Source organism: Panicum virgatum, chromosome 5K (assembly GCF_016808335.1).
Source record: "Panicum virgatum strain AP13 chromosome 5K, P.virgatum_v5, whole genome shotgun sequence".
NCBI classification, from domain to species: domain Eukaryota; kingdom Viridiplantae; phylum Streptophyta; class Magnoliopsida; order Poales; family Poaceae; genus Panicum; species Panicum virgatum.
In genome coordinates, this window is record NC_053140.1 from 53811358 (window position 1) to 53818071 (window position 6714).

The following is a 6714-nucleotide window of genomic DNA, read 5'->3' on the forward strand; positions in this document are numbered from 1 at the left end:
GTCCAGGAAACTGCGCCACTACTTTCAGGCACACCGAGTTGTCGTAGTGACCTCTTACCCGTTAAGAGCGATCCTGCACAACTCCAACGCCACAGGCAATATCGCCAAGTGGGCGGCAGAGCTGGCCGAGTTCCAACTGGACTTCCAGCCACGCCATGCAGTCAAGAGCCAGATCCTGGCCGATTTCATAGCGGAGTGGACTCCTTCCCCAAGCAATCCTGGGGGTACGGTCGTCAACGCTGGACCCCCGGGGCCGGAAATCAGGGCACCAGTCTTCACCGAGCCCCACTGGACACTCTTCTTCGACGGGTCCGCCCGCGAAAAGTGGGCCGGAGCTGGAGTGGTCCTCATCGACCCAAACGGAGATCAGCTGAAGTACATGGTGCACCTTGAGTTCAAGGCCACCAACAACATGGCGGAGTACGAAGCTCTGATCTTTGGCCTGACGCAAGCCCTCTCATTGGGGGTCCGGCAGCTCCTGGTAAAGGGGGACTCCCAGCTAATCATCAAGCAGGTCCGAGGGGATTGCAATTGCAACAATCTCCAGCTCGCGGCATACCTCATACACGTGAGGAAGCTCGAGAAGGACTTCGACGCCTTGGAACTACAACATGTTCCCCGCGAGGACAACTCAGCAGCAGATGATCTCTCTGCGAGAGCATCTACCTGGGCACCCGTGCCCGAGGGTGTCTTCGAAAGACGGCTGCTGAGACCTACCGCCCAGCCTGCCGAGCTGGGTGAAGGGGATCAAGCTAACACCTCAAAGCCAGCGGTCCCGGCAGCACTCCACCTGTGGTGCCCAACCTGGGCCGTGTGCCCTGTTGAGGATCCTGGTGACCTCGCAGGGCCACACCCACCTACTCAGGGAGCTCCTGATGCATGGATCTCCTTGATCCGGGACTACCTGAAAGATAACATCCTCCCTGATGACGATGTGTCCGCTGAGCGCATAGTCCGATTGGCTAAACGCTACGCGGTGGTAGAAGGGGATCTCTACCGCCGTGGCGCCAACGGTGTCCTCATGCGGTGCATTTCCCAGGGAGAGGGCCGCGAGTTGCTCGCGGAGATCCATGGAGGCGAGTGCGGAAGTCATTCCTCCTCTCGCACGCTTGTTGGCAAGGCCTTTCGGCATGGCTTCTACTGGCCAACAGCACTCCAGGATGCGGCTGAGCTGGTAAGGTCCTGCAAAGCATGCCAATTTCATGCAAAGCAAATTCACACCCCGGCTCAAGCTCTGCAGATGATTCCGCCCTCATGGCCATTCGCTGTGTGGGGTGTGGATATCCTGGGGCCATTCCCCCGGGCTGTTGGCGGGTACCGGTTCCTCTATGTCGCCATTGACAAGTTCACCAAGTGGCCGGAAGTTACCCCTGTGGTGAATATCACTAAGAAATCAGCAGTCGCCTTCCTCAGGTCCATTGTATGCAGATTTGGCGTCCCAAGCCGCATCATCGCGGATAACGGGACCCAATTCAAAAGCAGACTCTTCCAAGAGTACTGTGAGGACATTGGCATCCAGCTATGCTTCGCGTCTGTAGCACATCCTCGCAGTAATGGACAAGTTGAGAGAGCGAATGCAGAGATCCTCGGGGGACTCAAGACCCGCACCTACAACTGCTTGAAGAAGCATGGTGACAAATGGGTTGACGAGCTTCCATGCGTGCTATGGGGCAATCGGACCACACCCAGCCGAGCCACCGGGGAGACTCCGTTCTTCCTGGTCTACAGGGCTGAAGCATGCCTTCCCCCAGAAATTCACCTGGGCTCACCACGGGTCCAGGCCTTTGACGAATCCATGCAGGAACAACTGCAGCGCGACGACGTGGACTTCGTTGATGAGCGAAGGTGGCGAGCAGCAATCCGAAATGCACGCTACAACCAGGCGCTCCGGCGCTATCATCAACGGTTCGTGCATGGCAGGGAGCTCCGGGCTGGCGACCTCGTCCTCAGACGGATCCTGAGCCGAGCAGGGCTCCACAAACTTTCCCCCAGCTGGGAGGGGCCCTTCAAGGTTACAGAGGTATGCCGGCCCGGATGCGTTCGCCTCGCCACAGAAGATGGAGTGCCGCTGCCCAACCCATGGAACATAGAGCATCTGCGTAAGTTCTACACCTAGGCAGAGCCGGAAAATAATCCTTTCCTTTGTAATAAGATAGAGTTACCGTGCGGCCCAGAGCGGTTGGGGGCCACCCTCGTAAACCCGACCTCTGGCATCCATCGCACCGTCGGCTAACGCGCGGCCCAGAACGGTAGAGGTCCGACCTCGTAAACCCGGTCTCTGGCATCCATCGCACAAGCCATGTACATCAAGATTGCAAAGGAAATAATTTCTCCCAGTTCTGTCTTTGTGTCAAAATTTAAATTCGCATGCCGATTCTCAAGTTTTTACCTCTCTAACCCCCGCGGGGACCTCTGCCCTTGTTGCTACAACTAAGATCTGAGCTGAGTTGCTGGACTGTCGTACAGATCCGGACCCTCTTGCTGCTGGAGAAGAGTCCAGACCCTTAGGGACCTACTCTGGAGAGCGGGTGCTTGTTTCCTGGGGTGGTCCGGAGTCCTGTTTAGCCGCTTAGCTGGTTCCGTACCCAAAAGCCTACACACTCCACCACCCTGTAACAAGTACTCTAGTACCTGGAGTCGGGTAATTAAGGGCCCGGACCCCGTTCCAGCTCAAGAGTAGGTTTCCTAAGTCCAACACGGCATGTCCAGTCCTATGTCTCAAAAGATCGAGTACAACAAAGTGACCTTGCCACTGCTGCGAGAGGCCTGGGATGATGAAGCCAGGTCCGGGAAGATCGTGTTGTTTCCTGGAATGGTCCGGAGCCTTGTGTAGCGCCTTAGCCTGGTCCCGTACCCTAAGCCTACACACTCCACCACTCTGTAACAAGCACTGAGCAACCTGGACCTGCGCATCTAGAGCCCCGGACCTTGTACCAGCCTGGCACTGGTCACGGATGAGTCCCGCGGGCCTGTTACTAAGCTGTAAATTTGAAGTGGTACACAGGTTAAGCCCTGACTGGTGGTAGCCATCCTCAAACCATTGAGCCTACCTACCAGGAGGTCCTAGCATCTGCTTCAAAGCCTTCATGCAGATCAAGGTCCAGTCTCAATGGTAGACAGACTCAAAACAACCGAGTCTATCTCCCAGGGGGCCCGGAGCATCCGCTTTGTTCCACACATCACGAACGGATTCTGCATGCGTCAAGCAGCTAAGTTGCAGTATCATTGCTACTGTATAAGTGAGCTTGATTCTTTTCTCTGTAGTTCTGTATGCTACACAGGGAACAAGGCGCTTGCTCGTCTTACAAGCTATGCAGCCCCATGCCCAACGAGGTCCGGAGTATCTTCTACGCCTCAAGTGGCAGACAGGTCCAAGCAACTGCACCTATCCGCCAGGGGGCCAGGGCGCCGGGGTGCTGCATACCGCAAATCAACAACTGACAAACAACTAAGTTGAAGTTTCCTCTATTTCAAAAATTTCAGCTAAATACAATGTTTGTTACATAGTGCAAAAAGGAAAAAGATACAATCCCCAGCCTAAGGGTCCGCAGGCTCTCGCTTGAAGTAGGCGGCGACGAAGTCAACGACCTCCCGCACGCTGTCCCGAGCGGCGGCCTCCGTCTCCGCTACAGGGCCATCGACCACGGGCGCCAACGAGATGGTCGGGTCGTGGCTCCGGAGCCAGGTCAGGATGTGCTCCGCCACCATCCGGATCAGCTCGCGGCCCTCGGTTTCGAGCTGTCTAGCAAGGACCGGCCCCAGGCGCTGGAGCCTATCCGAAGCAGAACTCAGCACTGGGAGGGCGTCAGCTATCGAAGCTGGCGGCTCTGCCACCTGGATTGGGCTCATTCCAAATGGCACCAGTGCGAGGCTCGCTTCGGCCGCCCAGTCAGCGATCCGCTGGGCTCCCGCGCGCTGGTCCTCCTGGTGCTTCCGGACCGCCTCCTGGACCGCATCTCGCACCCGGGTGTCCAGAGCCGCTTTGGCCACCTCCACCTCGCGGGACCTTTCCTCGAGCCCGCGGGACCTCTCCTCGAGCTCGGCCTCCCTCTCCTCCGCCCGGTCCTTCAACTTCTTGAGCGACTCACGCTGGCGCCCGAGTTCCTTTTCTATGCCGGTGGCGTGGGCCTCCCGCTTGGCGAGGGATTTCCGGCCCTCCTCCAAAACCGCCTCGTCGGCAGTCAGCTGGCGGGCTCTCTCCTGCAGTTGTTCACGCCATCTCTGCAGAGTCGCAGAGAAGACGTCGAGCTCCTGCCTCCGGACCTCGAGGTCCTCGCTGCGAGTCTCCAGCTCGGACTGTCGAGCCGCAAGGTGGGCTTCGAGGTCGGACCGCTGAGCCGCGAAGCCAACAACCTCTAGAGTGAAATTCTGCTCCCGCTGCGCCAGGGATTTCTCTCGGTTCGACACTGCGAACTCCCGGTCAAACACCTTCCTAAGGTTAGCTCGGTAGGCCTCTTGGTCCGCCTTGAGCTTTGACCGAGTTTCTGCAGCGCGGGAGGCTTCAGCCTTCGTATGCGCTTTCCAGGCGGGTGTGCCAGTCGGAGAGGCGCTGGCACTCGCTCTCCAGAGCAGACCACTCCCGCCGGAAGGCCGTCTCGGCGGAGGAGGTAGCCTCTTCGATCGACCGCCGGACCTGAAACATCACCTGGGGGAGGGGAGTCACATCCTCCTCCGGGAGTTGGAGCTGCAGGAGCCGCCTGCCAAAGACCACCTCCAACTCCTCCTCTACAACAGGATCGGAGCTGGAGGTGGGGGCTTCTGCTGCAGCACTTGTCTCCGCCTCCGCCGCTGCCGCGTCGGATGCGGCTGCGCCCAGCACCGGCGCCGCCTCCGCCACCGCCGCGTCGGGTGCGGCTGCACCCAGCGCCGGCGCCTCCGCCGCCGCCGCGTCGGATGCGGCTGCGCCCAGCACCGGCGCCACCTCCGCCGCCGTCGCGTCGGGTGCGGCTGCGCCCAGAGCCGGCATCTCAGCCGCCGCGGCGTCGGGTGCGGATGCCCCCAGCGCCTGCGCCCCAGCCATCGCTGCGTCAGGTACGGCAGCACCCAGCACCGGCATTTCCACCGCCGCTGTGTCTGCTGTCTCTGCCGCAGGTGCCTCCACCGCCGCGGCATTATGCGCTGTTGAGCCTGGAAAAGACACGCCTGTCAGCTCCACGTCACACACCACTGGGCTGGCATAGGTCGCTGTACCTGAGGGTCCCGCACCCACTGTCGCCGTTGCTGCCAACACCGAGGCCGCGGCCGCCTGGGCACCAGCCGACGAGCCGGCGATGGTAGAGGAACCGCTGGGGTGAGGAGCCCTGGTAACAAAGCGGAGAAGCCTTCAGGAAGAAAGCAGAGCACCGGCGTAAAGGAAGAAAGCAGGATAACACTAACCCAGAAGTACCGGGCACCCAGCGTCCTCGGAGCCCGGGCCTCTTCTCCTGCGGCTGCTGCTGTTGCTGCTGCTGCCTCTGCAGCTGCGATGTAGGCGCAACTCGGGCCTATTCTTGCTACTGCTGTTCCTGTGGTAGCAGCACGGGCGTGACCCGGGGTTGCACCTGTTGCTGCTGTTGCTGCCGTCGTACCTGTTGCCGCTGCTCTTGCGGCTGCTGCTGCTGCTGCCGGCGGGAGGAATTCCTCGGCGGCGATGGTGGTGGTGCGGCTGCCCCAGAGGATGCGTGGGGGCCGGCGGCCCGGGAGCTACCCTGGCCCGCGCCCTCAGAAGACCTCTGGCGCTTCGCGGCGGGCTCTGAGACCAGGGTCCCGTCGCCCCTGAGTAGCCTGCGCCGGCCTGCGTCTCCCGACGATGCACTGGAGTTGCTCTGTGCCCGGCTGGAACCGGCTGCGGCAGCGATGCTAGCCGCGGCCTGCTTCCCCTTCGTGGAGGCGCCGGACCCCGCAGCGCTCAGCATAGCCTGATCCCCGGATGCGCCAGGGATCCGGATCCCGCGGTTCGCGTCGCCTCCGGTCTGGCGTGGGGCCAGTCCCCCGTCGTCCAGAGTCGGTAGGGTTGCCAGCACCGCCACCCTCGCGGAGTCCTCGCAGAGGGGGACCATGCTCTGCGGGAGGATCAGGTTCTCTGGGATGAAGGCGTCCCCCGTCACGTTCCGCACCAGAACCTCCAAGGCCTCCTGGGTCAGGTCGCTCCCCTCTCCGCGTTGGGTCCTGCTGCAGTCGTTGAGGCCGGTGAAGTTCCACGCAGCACGCGGCCGCTGCTTCAGGGGAGCGATCCGGCGCTTCACGAAGTCCCCGAGCACGTGCCACGAGGTGAGGCCGCTCTCCGCCAGCGACCTGATCTTGTCCAGCACGGAGTCGAACTTCGGCTGCAGCGACGGCTTGGCCCTCCAGGATGCCTTGTCGGAGGCGGGCCCCTCGGTCGGCAGGGTGAGGCGCTCGTTGGCTTCGGTGGTGGCGATCACCCAATCCTTGCGCCACTCCTCCCACTTCCCGCCAGCAAGGCCGGGAATGTAAGGAGTCGCCAGGTCACTCCTCACCTAGAAGTAGTACCCCCCCACCTCGTCCTTGCTCCTTCCGGACCTCACCAGAATGAAGAAGTAGCGGAAGAGGATGACGCAGGGCCGAACTCCCACGAACATCTCGCATAAGTGCACGAAGATGGATGTCAGGAGGAGGGAGTGCGGCGTCATATGCTGAAGTTGGAGGCCGAAGTCTTCCAGCAGTAGCAGCAGGAACGAAGAAATCGGCAGTCCCACGCCGGTGGAGATGTGCGAG